The 17,838-nt window shown below is 40.9% G+C and overlaps 1 long non-coding RNA gene across 1 annotated transcript in view; it reads left to right on the top strand.

Moving 5' to 3' along the window:
- Positions 1–10,313, top strand: part of Gm32269 — a 34,263-nt gene extending 23,950 nt beyond the window's left edge. The window contains exons 3-4 of the long non-coding RNA XR_003951200.1: positions 7,805–7,888; positions 9,991–10,313. This is a non-coding gene — a long non-coding RNA (predicted gene, 32269). The remainder of the gene's footprint in view (positions 1–7,804; positions 7,889–9,990) is intronic.
- Positions 10,314–17,838: the final 7,525 nt, after the last annotated feature.

The raw sequence follows: 17,838 nt of genomic DNA, 5'->3' as shown, positions 1-17,838 counted from the left end.
AAATATCTAATAAAAAAAAAAGAAATAGATAAATCCTTAGATACATAATGCATACCAAAATTAAGTCAGAAAATAAAAAGCAGCTTAAACAGTTAAAAATATGAACGAAAGCAACAACACTGAATTAATAGTAAAGGCAGTCTCAGAGCAGAAGCCCAGGGATGAGGAGACTTACTCTTCCTGGCTATTAAAGAAGATTCCCCTAGGACTTCCAATGTTCCTCAAATGTTAACCACGCTAATTGGTTGTTGGACCTGGGAAAATAGAGCCTAAAAAGGAGGCAGACTAAAGTCTCATGAAATATTGAACATTACTCAGAGCATCAGACAATTTATTACTCTGAGGGTTAAGAGAAGTCACATGAATAAAGTATACAGGTACATGGGTAAGACACATAGTGGCATGCAGGCTACACATGTTGGGCAAGCCACAGATCAACAAGCCATACATGGCAAAAACATGTTTTTTTTTTTAAAGGAGGCATATAAACAAATATTAATATCTTGGTGTAATGAATAATCTAAATTAAATTCACCCCTACCCACTACACCTGGGAGGGGCATAAAAGTACATTTCAAGAGAAATTCCATGGTTTTGAAAATAGACTGAGGGCACAAGACCCTTGTCTTATTTTCTTGAAATGTTCTTACAAGCATTCAGAATTCTCCTTACACTACTCCATTCTTGTACTGTGTTCCAGCCCTCCAACGTTTTCCTAAAACAGAAAGGTAAGGACACCACTGAACTGAGCATTTGAAGTAGGAATAACCACTATACTCAAGTCAGATAAGGATATTACAATAAAAGAAAGTATAGATCAATTTTATTGAATAGCAGAGACACAGAAATCTTCAATAAGATGTTTGCAAAACAGATAGAATATTATATAAGGATTTACATTAACAACAAATTTTGCTTAATTCCATGGATGAAAGAATGGTTCTATATATATGAAACTATAAATGTGATACCATATAAATAGACTCTGATCTATTATCACATGATCACCTTAATAGATACATGAAAGACCTTAAAACTTAGTATTCTATTACAATCATCCATGAAAAAAGCCAGGAATAGAAGGAACATATATCAACACAGCACAGGCTATGTCTACAATGACTATAGTCAATGATAATTGTAAATGTGGAAAAACCCAAATCATTTTCTGTAAAATAGGTTTCAAAGATTTATTTTAATTTTAGGGGTGTGTGTGTGTATACACGTGTACATGTGTATATGAATAACTGCGGGTACCTTCTGAGACCAGAGGATTTGGATTCCCCTGGAGCTTGAATGACAGATGGTTATGAGCTGACAGATGGGATGTGGGATTGAACTTGGGTCTTCTACAAGAGTTGTATATGCTTTTAACCACTGAAGCATTTCTTAAAATTTTGAATTAGCTAAAGGTGCCCACTGCTTCTATTTATGTTCAGTCTGCTGCTTGAAATCTTAGAGGAATAAGGTAAGAGAAAGAAATGAAATGAATCTAATAAAAAACAAAAAAGTGCTGGGCAAGTGGTGTCTCATGCCTTTAATCCCAGCACTTGGGAGGCAGAGGCAGGTGGATTTCTGAGTTCGAGGCCAGCCTGGTCTACAGAGTGAGTTCCAGGACAGCAAGGGCTATACAGAGAAACCCTGTCTCAAAAAAAAAAAAAAAAAAAAAAAAAGTTTGATTATCCCTACTTGTAAAAGACCCAGACTCCACTAGAAAGCTCTTAATTCTGAAAAACACTTTTACTCAAGCAGCAGTTTGAAAATAACAACAGTATATTTATGTGTATGTGTACGTGTACGTGTACATGTATATGTATATGTACCTGCATATGATGTATATGTATATGCATATGTCTATGTGTATGTATTTGTATATGTATGTATGTTGAAGATTGGTATTGAAGAAAACCTAGATTTGGAAAGAATTCCCATGTTCATGATCAAAAGTATTATCAAAAGTAACCTACAAATTGCAAATAATCACTATGAAAATTAAATGAAACTCTTCTCAGAAACTGAAAAAAAATCATAAAGATGAAAAGGAAGCCAAAACAATCCTAGACAGAAGGTATTAGGGGGAGATATATTAGTTATTTGCCTTGTTATTATTATGAAAGACCCTGAGGTACAAAATGTTTCACAGTTTCAAGATATTGTCTATCCTGGTGGGGGCATGGTATCGGGAGTTAAAGGGAATTGGGCTACGTTGTATCCACTGTCAGGGAGCAGGGCTCTCAATGTATCCACTCTCAGGAAGAAGGTGTTATATTGCATCCACTGTCAGGAAAGGAATCCTTAGCTCAGTTGACTTTTCTCTTTTTATTCAGTCCATTATTCCAGCTTAGGGAAAGGCATTGCTCACATTTAGCATGAGTTTTCTCACTTCAATTAATCTAATTTAGATGATGTCTCACAGACTGCCCAGAGATTTGTTTCCACGGAGATTCTAATCCCATTAAATTGCCAGTGAAGATTAACCATCAAAGGGGACTATTTTGGGAGCTGGAAGGGGACCAGGCAGAGGATAAAGCATGAGTGTGTGTGGGGTGAGGATGGTTTGTGACTATGATGTTCAAAAATACATTTGTGACAGTGTTATAATGAGACGCATTATTTTGTATGTAAACTAAAAAATCAATTAAACTTTCAATTTCAAAAACTAACTAGCACCACGTCTAATGTATGATATATACTATTGTCCATTTACTGTTTTTCACTTAGCTTTGTTTACCGTTTTTCCCTGTAAAAATGATGTTGTTTGTATTATATTCACTAGCATAAACTTGGCTTTGTGTATTTAGTTATGTTCTAGACATTTTACAGTGTTAGTTATTTCACAGCTATTTAGTGTTTCATCGTTCTGGAATGGATACTGTTGTAATAAAGGAAGTGGAAGCCAGGTATGCTTTTTATCTACCAGTTTATTTTTCAAATACCTTTAATTAAATAATCTGCCTTCATGCTGTTTGCTTAAAGGCCTCTTTCTCCTACTTTCCTTTTCAGTGACTGCCTCCTTGGGCATTTTTATTGCTGTCTCTTTCTTTAGCAGCACAATTCAACTCTAAGGATCATGACTTGGTTTCTAGAAGCCTGTCTGCACTCAACTGTAACATTTTGCTGTTTCTCAAACTCAGGCATTGAGAGTAGTTTATTCTTTTGACATTTCCTAACCAGTTCAGCCAATATCTTCCCGAATTAGTCATCCTTATTCCCTCTGCAGAAGCTTAACATTTTTTATTTCTTTCAGGGGTATGTATCTATTCCGCCTATGTTTTTGGAAATTTCTTCACAGTCTTATTATTATGATGGTTCCTTTTAGGCAGTTCATTATTTCTGTAGTTTTCATCTATATAAAACAACTATAATTATTTTTATAAATTTGCTTTCTAAACACTGCTATCCTGCCATGAACGTTTTAATCATACTTTTGTTTAAACATCTGAACTTTTAAACTTCAAAAATCAGATAAATTCAGTCTATTTCAATGACTTTAAAGCAAAATGAATAAACAATTTCCAGATTTCACACTTGGAATTTTCTCCGTATTTCTGCAGAGAGTCCCTGCAGAGGAAAGTGTAGTTTTATCTTATTGTAACAAGTACATAGAAATATGGATGAAGTCACATGGTTAGCCTTTTTACTTCAGACCACCAACTTAAATTTTCATTCCTCTGGCAAATGTGCTTTAAGTTATGGCATGATGTCTTTCTTATATGGATACATGGCATTCCTTGGTGGGGAGCATCATTTGTACCTTGTGAACCATGAGAATTTAGAATGTCTTTTCTCATTATCGGTGCTATTTAAGAGGAATTTTTCAGTTTCACTCATAAGCTTGGTTTGGAAATTAATGTTAATGCTTTCCAGTAGGAATGCAACTTAATTTTTCCGTAACATTTCATTTGGTATTATTGAAGCAATGAGTAGTATTTTCCTTGTGCCATCCATGTGCTCCAATATGACACTGACTGTAAACTCTACAGACTCTGCATTCTGCTTCCTGACTTGTATATTTCTATCATGTTTGCACTTATCTAGGGTTTGTGTATAGTCCCATGAGAGATGGCTTCTGTTTTCTGATTTGTATATTTCCATTGTGTTTGCTTGCACTTATCTAGGGTCTGCAGGGAGATGGCCTGACACTGATGGTGAGATTTCTGTCAGCTAATTTGTCAAGTATATTGCTGAATTAAATATATTTATAAATTTCTTCCTTATGCTTTGGAACTGCTTAAACAGACTGATTAAGTCTGGTCTTTGAAAGTTAAAGTGGTTCACTCATTTAAATTAAAACAAAACAAAACAAAACAAAAGTAAAAATAAATTATGCTTTGAAATCAGAGGTTTAAAAGCACAAAAATCTACCCTGGGCGATGGCTGACTTCCTTATGGTCTTCTTAGCCCTGTATCTCTTCTTCTCAGTGTTCTGCATTTAGAGAATTCTATTTTGTTTCATTTTCTTTTTTGAGGACAAGTCCTTCTCTGTGTAGTAGGGATGGCTGAAAACCTGCCATCCCCCTGCCTCATTCTTCCAATTACTGGGATTGCAATTGTGCATGATCATATCTGGGTTAAGGTTGGGGGAATTTTGAGCACAAGGATTTTATAGTAAATATGAGAGAAACTGAAGGAAAGGTAGAAAGGGGTAGAATTATAAAGGGGGATGTTATAGAATGGATAGTGGTTAAGGGATGGATTGATAGGGAGAAGGTGTTATAGGATGGATGGTAGTTAGGGGATAGGTTGATGGAGGGAGGGAGTTATAGGAAGGATGATGCTTAGGCAGATTAATTAGGCAGCTAGTTTCTAAATATAGAGTGAGGATGATAAGAATGAATGGTACCATGGAAGGTTACAGCTGTAAAAGGGGGGAGGGGTTGAGCAAGGTTGAGAATTGAGGACTCTGGGCAGGACACAGTGTATGTAGCATGCAGAGGTGACCTGTGCAGTGAAAGTGCAGTAGAGCCACATCTGTAGAGTAAAAGGGTCAGGCATGTGTGTGGCCTTCAACTGTCTTCCTCTGTGGTACTATGAGCAAACCTAAGGAAAATGGGGCGAGAATCTCATGACCTACCAAAGAAGGGTTGGAGAGATGACGCAAAATCAACAGTGTACCGCTCTTGCAGAAGGTCTGAGTTTGATTCCCAGCATCCACAGGGACAGCTAAAAATCACCTGTGACTCCAGCTTCAGGGGGATCTTACATCTCTGGCCTCTGCTGCTGCCTGCACACCCCCATGTGTATGCATATAATGTAAATAAAGTAAGTATTTAAAAAGATGCCAAAGAGACTGAAGAAGAAGTGAGACAACACACTGATCTGAACCAAAACAGAAAGAAAGTGGCCTTTAGGGTGAAGACCACCTGAGGTCTCATTTCTCGGAGTGGCTGGGATCCTCTGAGAGGTTATCAGCAAATGCTTATGAGATGGTGGGAGAAACTTTTAAGATACATTAAATGAAAATAAATTGAGTGCAAATAGTAATGGATAGAGAACACTTAAAAAAAAACTCATGGGTCAATGTAAAAGATCCCATTCTTGGCTGAGTAGAGCAGTTTCTGTTATTTTCAACATTTCTGGTGAATATGAGTGTCAGAAAACAAGTAAGTCAGTTCACACACTAGGTCCAGCTGGATCAGTGACATAGCCAGGAAGCATCATGTATGTGTACAAGTATATATGTGTGTCTTTGTGAAAGTATATGAGTATGTGCAATGTATGTATGTATGTATGTATGTATGTATGTATATATGTATGTATGTATATGTTTGTGTATGTGTGTACATGTACACATATGCACAAATCTATGTATGTATGCCTGTTTGTGTGTGTCTGAAAAGTTTCTTAGGTCTGAAGTATCAGCTTGTTATTCATGGTTTCATAGAACTCTTTATGTGGGCGTCATTTATTTTTGTTTCTCTGCTTTTCTTAAGAAGTACCAACTACCAACATGGGTGAGTTTGTATCAGCTCCTCACAAATAAACAAGAAAGTTATGGCTGTAATTTGAAACTGAATCTACTCAACTATAAAGAAAGAAAAGCATGGCTGTTTTGTTTCCGAGGCACTGAGCTCTCCAGCAGCCATGCCAACATTCACTTTGCCAGTTCCTTGCAAATTGGCAGAACTAATCTTGGCCTCTCATTCTGAAGGTGCCCTGTCTTTGGAACTGGCATGGCTATCATTTGGGGAAGTGCAACCTTGACTGCTGACATTTCTTAGGGCCTGCAAAGCCCCTGGATGACTTCAACCAGTGGGAAAAGGCCACCACTGTACTCCTGTGTTTGAGACCTTGAACAAGACCAATGGCTGCTTTCTGGTGTGTGCCACCTACCCATGCTCTGTAGGTTACAACATCTTCTGAGATCAGTCTTTCCAAGGAAGCAAATTATTCTCTGACCCTCTTGACTTCTGCATAGGGATAATCTTTGTTTTAGTTAGGATTTTCATTGCTGTGAAAAGACACCATGACCAAGGCAACTTTTATAAAGGGCAACATTTAATTGGGGCTGGCTTATAGGAACTGAGGTGCAGTCCATTATCAACATCCAGCACCCAGTCAGGCCTGGTGTTAGACCTGAGAGCTCTACATATTGATATGACTGCAGCAACAGACTCTTCTGCACTAGGCAGAGCTTCAAAGCTCACCTCCACAGTGACACACTTCCTCCAACAGGGCCATATCCCCTAATGGTACCACTTGCTATGAGCCAAATGTATTCAGACCACCACATCCCTTTTCTATATATCTGTCTCATCTCCAGTGAATATCAGATGCGAAGCTTGGGAGGTACTTATAGCACTTTTCAAAAGCAAAATAGCAGAATCACTTCTAGTGAGAATAGATACTTGAATATGTATCAAAACACTATTTTCAAGGATGACATTTTGTATACATGTATTATCTTTTTTTTCCCCATAGATCAACAGGGTACTCAATTTTGGGCTCGTATTCTTCTTTATGAGGTGTTTATTATGAGTAAAATGACCCTTGTTGTAGCCAGAGAACACACCGTTATACCTAGCTTCTTGGAAGAATGGGTGGGAGGATCACGAGGTCCAGCCCAGCCTGGGCCACCGATGATACTAGGTTTAAAATAGAAGAGTAAGGACTGGAGATATAGTTCAAAAATACAGTGCTTACTAGTGTGTACATGGCCATAGCTTGAGGCTTAGTGCTGCAAAGTGAACAGCAAGCAAATAATCATCCATATGCCCCAAATAAAACAAACACCCCACAGCTTTCAAACACCAAGGGTTTGTTTATACTTCAAAAACACAGACTAACGATAAGCTTCATTGACAGGTTCAGGAATCAATAACAAGCAATTACTTGAATGTTTGGTAACAGTCAGGAGCTTAGTATTCTGATAATTGTTGCTACAAAGAGAGTTCTGTTAACAGAAGTGTTCTGGAGTCATGCTGCACTAAAGAACTAGGTTTCATAGGAAGAAATGGTGTGGGGCTTGTGAGATGAAGATGGGTGCATCTGAGGAATTCTCAGTCCTCCTGAAGAGGGAAGCTGGGACGGTTTTGACTTGGTCACAGGGTTCCATGAGGCTCTGATTGCTGGTCTCTAACCAGCCCCTTACATATCTAATGTAGTTATAAGCACAGGAATATATCTGCTTTCCTCAGAACGGAGCTACTGTGTCTGGAGGGCAGGTCTCCTCACTTATAAAGTGTGTGGTGCTAAGATTGGGGCTACTGGGTCAAGAGCACAGATGGGTCTCTTTGCTTAAGAAGTACATAGTGTCATTTACAAGGTCCCTGAGAAACACCCCATGTCATTTGTTCTGTTCCAGCCCTCATTTCCACCAAGAAGAAGACTACAGCTCCCTCAACCCACTCTCCTCCACAAGATCCCTGTTAGAAATGGACTTGCAAAGGTTTGTTTTCAAATATTTCCTGCTTTAGCAGTTTAGCAGAATTAAACAATAGATCCTCTACCTGTGCCTCAAACACCAAGGCCTTCTGCTAGACATTTTTGTTCTTTTATTCTACATTTCTAGGCAAATTGTAGACATGAGGAAGAGCAAGGTAAATCTATAGCATCGAGGACAATGGGAAACTGAAAGGCCGAGCACAGAAAGGCTGACTGAGAGCATTGTAAGCTTGCGTAATCACTATATTTGATGTGCTTACCTTAGGCAATCCTGTTTGCAACCATAAGAAAAAGTCTTCTTTTAAATGGGAGAGAAATTGGAAGTCAGAGAGGTTCAGGCTGAAGGGGACAGAATCACCATGGAGAGCCACATCTGGGTGTGTAGCCCTTCCTGAGCTTCTTCCATCGTGTTAGAAGTTGGTCACTTGCTTTCCAAGCCTCATTGCAGATATAGATGGTGTGATGGATTGTATATACTTGGCCAGGGAGTGTCATTATTTGGAGGTGTAGCCTTGTTAGAGTAGGTGTGTCACTGAGGGTGTGGGCTTTCAGATCCTTAGTCTAGATGCCTAGAAGCCAGTCTTCTAGCAGCCTTCAGATGAAGATGTAGAACTCTCAGCTCCTCCTGCACCATGCCTGCCTGGAAACTGCCATGCTCCTGTCTTGATGATAATGGACTGAACCTCTGAACCTGTAAGCCAGACCCAATTAAATGTTGTTCCTTTAAAAAGTATCTTAGTCATGAAGTCTGCTCACAGCATTAAAACGATTAACTAAGACAAAAGTCAAGGCAATATGAGTCAAACCGGGACGGTGGCTACTGAAGAAAGCCTGACTTTGGTACGTGTCAGCTAGGCTGGCTGGGCGGAGCTGGACAAAGGATGATCATTCCTACAGTAATGGTGTTGCTATAGGCAATGCTGTGAGCAGAGAACTGGAGCCTGTGTGGCCTTTCCTCCTTCTCCTTGAGGGAAAGGACAAAGAACGACAAGGTGATTTCAGGTTCACAGTGGAGAAGAAGCTAAGTTTCGTAATGTTGCCATGACAACAGTGCTGCATACCTGCTTCCCATCCTGACTTTCAGTGTATCCACGTGGAATTCAAGCTATTGAGGCACCTGTGGAAGTGGCATAACTGAGAAGGAGTTTCACAGTCGTTTTTGAGTCATTCATTTGTAAAGCTGTGGGTGGGGTTAGCAACTGTGTATTTGAAATTAAGTTTTAGTTTTTAATAATTAGACTCCAAATTGAATACAGTTAAAGTAGGACAACACAGAACTTTTGCTTATTCATGGGAAAAGGGTATACCTTAGCTTGGAGTTGAAGCAACTTGAACAGCTCAGTATTTAAATAATTGTTTGTGATTATTATGCACAGAATCACTATTAACACTTAAATATATGTAATTCCATTTAGCTCCAACCAAAATTTGTTAGCTGTATTAGAGATGTGAGCTATGATGGTGTGCAGAGTCTTATTTAAGTGTTCAAGCTTCAAAAATTTATGCTAACAATTCTGGAATTTTCTTTAGTAAAGGGATACACACACACACACACAAAACACACATATATGTATATGCTGCAGTTTCTCTTAAAAGGTAGCCATTAATTTAGATAATAAGAGAAATAATTTGCCTTTTCTATAATTACTTATGGCTGGGGATCTGAGATATTGCTGGTTTGTTTCCCACATCCTTTATAGGTTGTAGAATGGACTAGAACTAATGCTATCCCTGCATATGGTCATATGGTACTATGGTGCTTTTGGCTCTCAAACTCAGATACACATTGGAAGCACTTGAGATTTAAAAAGTCCAGATACCTGGACTCCAACTCAACAGATAATTATGTAATTAGTCAGAATTTCCACCTGGGCTTTGGGACTTTCCAGATCTGTGCCAGAAGCTGAGACTCACTGCTTTAGGTCTAGAATGAACATAGCTACACAATTATATTTAATTTAGGTCTGGGAAGCATTCTAATGTAGATGTATAGGCAAGTGCACAAATTATTTCTATAGGATCTAGTTCACCACACAAAAGTGGTTCTATTTTTCTGAGGTATTTGAAAGCTACAAATGTGACTCTCAAATGGTTCATTGCTTCTAGGTGTTTGTGCCCTGAGGATGCTTCATCAGCTTAGTCTCCTGTCACTGTCCTGCTTGAACACTTAATATGGAAGATTCTGGAATGTCATCCCCAGAAACAATTGTGATAATTTTGCTAATGATATCCGTCTTCAGGATGTACCTGATGCCTTTCTCTCCTCTTACATGGTGTCCTGGGCTATTTCAAAAGCAGGATGTGTAGTGCTGCTGGAAGGTGGTAGGGAGTTCCCCAACATCTTCTCTGTTGGGAGCTGCCCCCACATTCGCCGTCACAAGATGGCGCTGACAGCTGTGTTCTAAGTGGTAAACAAATAATCTGCGCATGTGCCAAGGGTATTTCTCCACCCCATGTACTCTGCCTTCCCCGTGGCAACAACTCGGCCATGGGCTGCAGCCAATCAGGGAGTGATACGTCCTAGGCGAAGGATAACTCTCCTAAATAGGGACGGGGTTTCGCTTTCGTTTTGGGGGCTTTCGTTTTTGGGGCTTGGGGTTTGCACGCTTGCTCCTGAAGATGTAAGCAATAAAGTTTTGCCGCAGAAGATTCTGGTTTGTTGTGTTCTTCCTGGCCGGTCGTGAGAACGCGTGTAAGAGTTGGTGCCGAAATCCGGGACGAGAAAATAGAAGAAAACTCGGGACGGGAGTTAACCATCACCGGCGCAAGGAAGATCCCTCATTCCGGAACCAGAACTGCGGGTCATGGTAACGAAGGTTCCCGTAAAACAGACTGTTGAGAAGGATTCAACTGCGTGAATTCAGAACTCTTCAGCTGGGGAGCGGTGGTAATGAAGTGTTCCCACAACACAGACTGTTGAGAAGGATTCAACTGCATGAATTCAGAACTCTTCAGCTGGGGAACAGGGGTACCAGTGAGTACAGCTTTACAAGGTAAGTCTGGTCTTGAACTTTCTAAGGAAATTCAAGACAGTCTATCAGAAGTAAAGTGGAAAATAGCTTTACAAGGTATGTTTGGCCTTGAACTTTTTTTACTGTTAGGAGCCCTTTTGTTCTTTTTCACATGTTATCAAGTGATTAAGATAGGGCTAAAAATTCTGGATGAAATTCAGGACAATCTATCAGAAGTAAAGCGGGGAGAGAGAGTAGGAGCAAAGAGAAAATATGGTACACAAACTAAGTATACAGGCCTTTCCAAGGGTCTTGAACCCAAGGAAAAGTTTAGGTCAGGTAAGAATACCTGGGGAGAGATTAGAAGGAAGGAAAAGAAAAAAGAAAAGAAAAAAGATCAATTAGCGGAGGTCTCTAGGAGATACTCGTCACTAGATGAGCTCAGGAAGCCAGCTCTTAGTAGCTCTGAAGCAGATGAAGAATTCTCCTCTGAAGAAACAGACTGGGAGGAAGAAGCAGCTCATTATCAGCCAGATAAAGTGCTAGCTAATCGGTCAAGAAAAAAGCAAAAAGCGGCTGGCGAAGGCCAGCATGCTGTTCAGCCTCCGGGCAGTCGGCTTCAAGGTCCGCCCTATGCGGAGCCCCCGCCCTGCGTAGTGCGTCAGCCCTGCGCAGAGAGACAATGCGCAGAGAGGCAATGCGCAGACTCATTCATTCCCAGAGAGGAACAAAGGAAAATACAACAGGCATTTCCGGTCTTTGAAGGAGCCGAGGGTGGGCGTGTCCACGCTCCGGTAGAATATGTGCAGATTAAAGAACTTGCCGAGTCGGTCCGTAAATACGGAACCAATGCTAATTTTACCTTGGTGCAGTTAGACAGGCTTGCCGACATGGCACTAACTCCTGCCGACTGGCAAACGATTGTAAAAGCCGCTCTCCCTAGTATGGGCAAATATATGAAATGGAGAGCTCTTTGGCATGAGGCTGCACAAGCACAGGCCCGAACAAACGCAGCTGCTTTGATTCCAGAGCAGAGAGATTGGACTTTTGACTTGTTAACGGGTCAGGGAGCTTATTCTGCTGATCAAACAAACTACCATTGGGGAGCTTATGCCCAAATTTCCTCCACGGCTATTAGGGCCTGAAAGGCGCTCTCCCGAGCAGTTGAAGCCACTGGACAATTAACAAAGATCGTCCAGAGACCTTAGGAGTCCTTCTCAGATTTTGTGGCCAGAGAGACAGAGGCAGGCTCTTGCAGCCTACAAGGTCTTATTGTCCACCCTGGAGTTGTAGATCAGGATTATAAAGGGGAACTTCAGGTTCTCTGTTCTTGTCCTCAAGTTGTCTTTTCTATATCACAAGGGGACAAAATAGCTCAACTAATAATTTTGCCAAGCCTACATGGCTGTTTTTTCTTCCTCTGGTATTCCTAGAGCTGCCAGAGGGATTGGTTCTACTGGAAATGATTCTGATTACTTAATAATGCCTTTAGATTGTTGTCAAATTTTATCTACTCATGTAGGGGTAAACCCTCGTGACGTCAGGCCATTACAGGTCTGGCAAATGGATGTCACGCATATTTCCTCCTTTGGGAGAAATCAATGTTTACGTGTCCATTGACACATGCTCTGGCATCATGTTTGCTTCTCCATTAACCGGAGAAAAAGCCTCACATGTGATTCAACATTGTCTTGAGGCATGGAGTGCTTGGGGGAAACCCAAACTCCTTAAGACTGATAATGGACCAGCTTATACATCTCAAAAATTCCAGCAGTTCTGCCGTCAGATGGACGTGACCCACCTGACTGGACTTCCATACAACCCTCAAGGACAGGGTATTGTTGAGCGTGCGCATCGCACCCTCAAAGCCTATCTTATAAAACAGAAGAGGGGAATCGAGACTCTACCCCGAGTACCAAGAGTGTCTGTGTCTATGGCACTCTTTACACTCAATTTTTTAAATATTGATGCTCATGGCCATACTGCGGCTGAACGTCATTGTTCAGAGCCAGATCGGCCCAATGAGATGGTTAAATGAAAAAATGTTCTTGATAATAAATGGTATGGCCCGGATCCTATTTTGATAAGATCCAGGGGAGCTATTTGTGTTTTCCCACAGAATGAAGAAAACCCATTTTGGATACCAGAAAGACTCACCCGAAAAATCCAGACTGACCAAGGGAATACTGATGTCCCTCGTCTTGGTGATGTCCAGGGCGTCAATAATAAAGAGAGAGCAGCGTTGGGGGATAATGTCGACATTTCCACTCCCAATGACGGTGATGTATAAGGCTCAAGTATTCCCCTGCTTTTTACCACTAACTAGGAACTGGGTTTAGCCTTGATTCAGACAGCCTTGGCTCTGTCTGGACAGGTCCAGACGACTGACACCATTAACACTTTGTCAGCCTCAGTGACTACAGTCATAGATAAACAGGCCTCAGCTAATGTCAAGATACAGGGTGGTCTCATGCTGGTTAATCAACTCATAGATCTTGTCCAGAAACAACTAGATGTATTATGGCAAATAGCTCAGCTGGGATGTGAACAAAAGTTTCCGGGATTGTGTGTTACTTCCATTCAGTATGAGAAATTTACTAGGGCAGCTAATTTGTCAAAAAGTCTTTTTCAGTATATGTTACAAAATTGGACGGCTGAATTTGAACAGATCCTTCGGGAATTGAGACTTCAGGTCAACTCCACGCGCTTGGACCTGTCCCTGACCAAAGGATTACCCAATTAGATCTCCTCAGCATTTCCCTTCTTTAAAGAATGGGTGGGATTGATATTATTTGGAGATACACTTTGCTGTGGATTAGTGTTGCTTCTTTGGTTGGTCTGTAAGCTTAAGGCCTAAACTAGGAGAGACAAGGTGGTTATTGCCCAGGCACTTGCAGTACTAGAACATGGTGCTTCCCCTGATATATGGTTATCTATGCTTAGGCAATAGGTCGCTGGCCACTCAGCTCTTGCATCCCACGAGGCTAGTCTCATTGCACGGGATAGAGTGAGTGTGCTTCAGCAGCCTGAGAGAGTTGCACGGCTAAGCACTGCAGTAGAAGGGCTCTGCGGCATATATGAGCCTATTCTAGGGAGACATGTCATCTTTCAAGAAGGTTGAGTGTCCAAGTGTCCTTCTCTCCAGGTAAAACGACACGGGAGCAGGTCAGGGTTGCTCTGGGTAAAAGCCTGTGAGCCTAAGAGCTAATCCTGTACACGGCTCCTTTACCTGCACACTGGGGATTTGACCTCTATCTCCACTCTCATTAATATGGGTGGCCTATTGCTCTTATTAAAAGGAAAGGGGGAGATGTTGGGAGCCGCCCCCACATTCGCCGTCACAAGATGGCGCTGACAGCTGTGTTCTAAGTGGTAAACAAATAATCTGCGCATGTGCCAAGGGTATTTCTCCACCCCATGTACTCTGCCTTCCCCGTGGCAACAACTCGGCCATGGGCTGCAGCCAATCAGGGAGTGATACGTCCTAGGCGAAGGATAACTCTCCTAAATAGGGACGGGGTTTCGCTTTCGTTTTGGGGGCTTTCGTTTTTGGGGCTTGGGGTTTGCACGCTTGCTCCTGAAGATGTAAGCAATAAAGTTTTGCCGCAGAAGATTCTGGTTTGTTGTGTTCTTCCTGGCCGGTCGTGAGAACGCGTGTAAGACTTCTCCATTTAAATATTGTTCAAAGAAATACATTTGCAAAACTGTGCTTTGCACAGTGTCTATCAAGTGGATATTCACTGTATTCTTAGTTTCTCTGTCTCTTTCCTTCCCAGGGACACTCACAGCCTCTTGTTCCATCTAGAATGTTCCTCTATCAAAAGTAGATCAGGTCTTCTATGCCTTGTCAGATATTTGCTGATTGGTAAAGGGTAAACAAGCATGCTCTTTAGCTGTGCATACTTCCCCTCTCTTTTGCAGTATAGGGTCTTCCCTGTGATTTGAAGGACAGAAAGTAGATTATTTAAACACAAACACCTGTCAATATCAGAAGTCTTTGTTGGAAAATATGTCCTTGGGAAGAGGAAATATTGATTTGAGTATATGACTTTTCTGTTCTTTTAGGGTTAGTGTATAGTAGTTGCATTTTATGTCTTTGGAAAAATTAGGATTTGGCAAATAATATGAAAAGCAAAGTTCATGTTCTCACAGAAATTATAAACTGAAGAGATAAGACAAATGAAAAATATATCTTGAAATTACACATTGTGAAACACAAAATCTTTAATTTTCCTGTTCCAAGAACCTAACAAGGTGAGCATGCCTGCAAACAGTAGCTGGGAACACAACAGCTGAGGTGACAGTTGGAGAGCTGGAGATAGTGCTGGGTCAAATAGCTGCTCTGTTTAGTCGCTAAGTGAGGAAATGTTATCACAGGACTCCAAGAGAGACTTGCACTGGTGGGAATTATTCTCATAGAACTGCAACTGTTTCTTGGTGAAGGAGCATGGCCCTTCTGGTTTCTTTAAAACAAAATTTTATTCTTCCTTTTCCTCTGCAAAGCTGCCTCTGGAAATCAGTTTGTTATATTGGTTAGTGACAGAGAGGTCAGTGACAGAATCTGGCCTTTTAGGCCACATTTACATGCAAAGTAGTTATTATTATTATTATTATTATTATTATTATTATCATTATCATTATCTTCAGATGAAAACTCTGTTAACCCATTCCTAAGATACAGTGACTTCCTAGGATGACTCTTATTCCCTCCACAGCCACCAGACTGAAAACCATGAATCCTCTTAAGGACCAGAATTAATAGTTTTCTTCCTGATATGTGGAAAAGCAGGATGCTTGGAAGTAAGTGCAGAAGAGATCTTCCTGTTGGCTGCCTGTGAAAGTCGCTCTACCCCTCTTGTCTTTGGTTCAAGATGTAGAACTCTAAGCTCCTCCAGCATGGTGCCTGCTTGAAAGCTGCTGTGCTTCTTGTCATGAAGATAATGGACTGAACCTCTAAAACTGTAAGCCAGCCCCAATGAAATGTTTTACTTTATAAGAGTTGCCATGGTCATGGAGTCACTTCACAGCGTTGGAAACAATGGACAGAAGTTATTACCAGGGATTGGGTATTGCTGTGATAGGCCTGGCCATGCTTTTGCTTGGAGAAATGTGGATTTTTGGGACTTTGGAAAGTGGAATGCTTTAAGTGTAGCTTAATGGGCCATTCTAGTAGGAGCATGGAAGACAGTGGTGCTGAGGGTGATTTGAACCATGGGGTCTTGGCTCAGGAGGTGTCAGAGGAGAAGAATTTTAGAGATCATTCTTGTGATATTTTGGTGAAGAATGTGGCTGCATTTTGCCCTTGTCTGAAAAGTCTGCCTGAGACTAAGGTGAAGAGATTCAAATTAATTTCAATGACAAAGAAAGTCTCAAAAAAAAAAAGCTCAACATACACTTTTTTCTTAGTTTACTCTTATTTTGATTAAGTATACCAAGCTTAGAAAATAATATTACATTACAAAATATATGGCTCAAATGTTAAAGGGACATTAGGAAGTGGAATGTAGCTAAATCCTGTGTTCAAGTACATTAAATGTAATAAAGGAAGTGGTACCTTGGGGCAAGATCCCACACAGGTAACCTTATTGTTTATTGTTTATGCTTTTGCAACCGAAGAAGTTATATTATGTTAGGCATATAGTTACCTTGATGTTTTCTCTTTTGGACTTCTAATCTAGAAGTATAATGCAAAATTGAGGGCACACCTGTGATCCAGATCTTGAAACATAGTGATCTATAAAGATCATGTGAAAATGAATTAAAGAAAAGCTTGGGTCAAGGCAAGGCAATACACTCCTTTAGTTTCAGCTTGGGAGAAAGAGGCATGGAGATCTCTGAGTTCAAGGTCAATTTACAGAGCAAGTTCCAGGACAGCCAATCTTAGGCAATGAAGGATGTAATAGAACAAGGGGGGGGGGAGTCATGTTCCAGTCCCAACAAAGAGAAGATCATAGCAGCTTCAGCCACACAGCTCTGACTCTAGAGTCAAGAATAGAAGGGACAATAGATGATGATTAGCTAGAGCTAGAAATTAGCGGTGATTAAAAAGAAAATCTTCTGGTGAGAGCTGTGTTCCAGAGATAGCCAAGGTTTTACTTTGTGCTGGCTGTAGCTGGACTTGGTAATGTGTAAGAGTTACCTAGGTGGTACTTGCTTTGAAGGCATGAAGTAGTCAGAAAGCAGCCAAAGCTTGGCACTGTGGGAGGTCAGGGAAGGGGATTAGTAAAGGTGCAGGCTCAATTGTGGTTAACGGCCCTGGACTGAAGGGGTCATGCAAACAAGTTGAGGTTTGACATCATAAAGAGAGCCTATGAGAAGCTATTGGTGAAGCCTACTTGTAGTGGAAGACCACAACATATTGGAGAGGGCAGCATCATGGAGTGACCACTAAGAACAGCAGCAGCAGTGGAGTGGAATCAAGCAGAGCCTAGGGTGCTACAGAAGGCAGAGCTAGAGATGTGACCCAAGCACTTTGAAGTATCCCCGATCATGTCTGGATCCCAGACACTGGAACAAGAAGTTGAAGTTTCCTTGGAAACTCCAAGATGTTAGAGATCCCAGATCTGTGGGATACCTGCCAAAGAAAGCTACTAATAGGAAGTAGAACCAGCCCAAGAGAAAGTTTGTTGTAGTCAACAAATATAAAAGGAGTTGGAGATCTGAATAGTGCTTTGACATCATACATGGAGATAGAGATTTGGTGTTTGCCCAGCTAATTTTCTGTCTTGCTTTAGCCCAGTAGTTTCTCACCATGATGTTTTAGATCCTGATGCTTCCTTTGGTTCGAGAAGTAAAACACTTGGCTCTTCCGGCACCGTGCCTGCCTGCTAGCTGCCATGATTCTGGTCATGATGATAGTTGATTGAACCTCTGAAACTGTAAGCAAGTCACAATTAAATGTTTTCCTTTATAAGAGTTGCCATGGTCATGGTGTCTCTTCACAGCAATGGAACCCTAACTAAGACATGATACATGCAAACTCTTTTAGGCACCATGGTTTAAG

This window comes from Mus musculus, chromosome 14 (genome assembly GCF_000001635.26).
Source record: "Mus musculus strain C57BL/6J chromosome 14, GRCm38.p6 C57BL/6J".
Lineage (NCBI taxonomy): Eukaryota > Metazoa > Chordata > Mammalia > Rodentia > Muridae > Mus > Mus musculus.
This window is presented reverse-complemented; position numbering and strand designations above follow the sequence as displayed.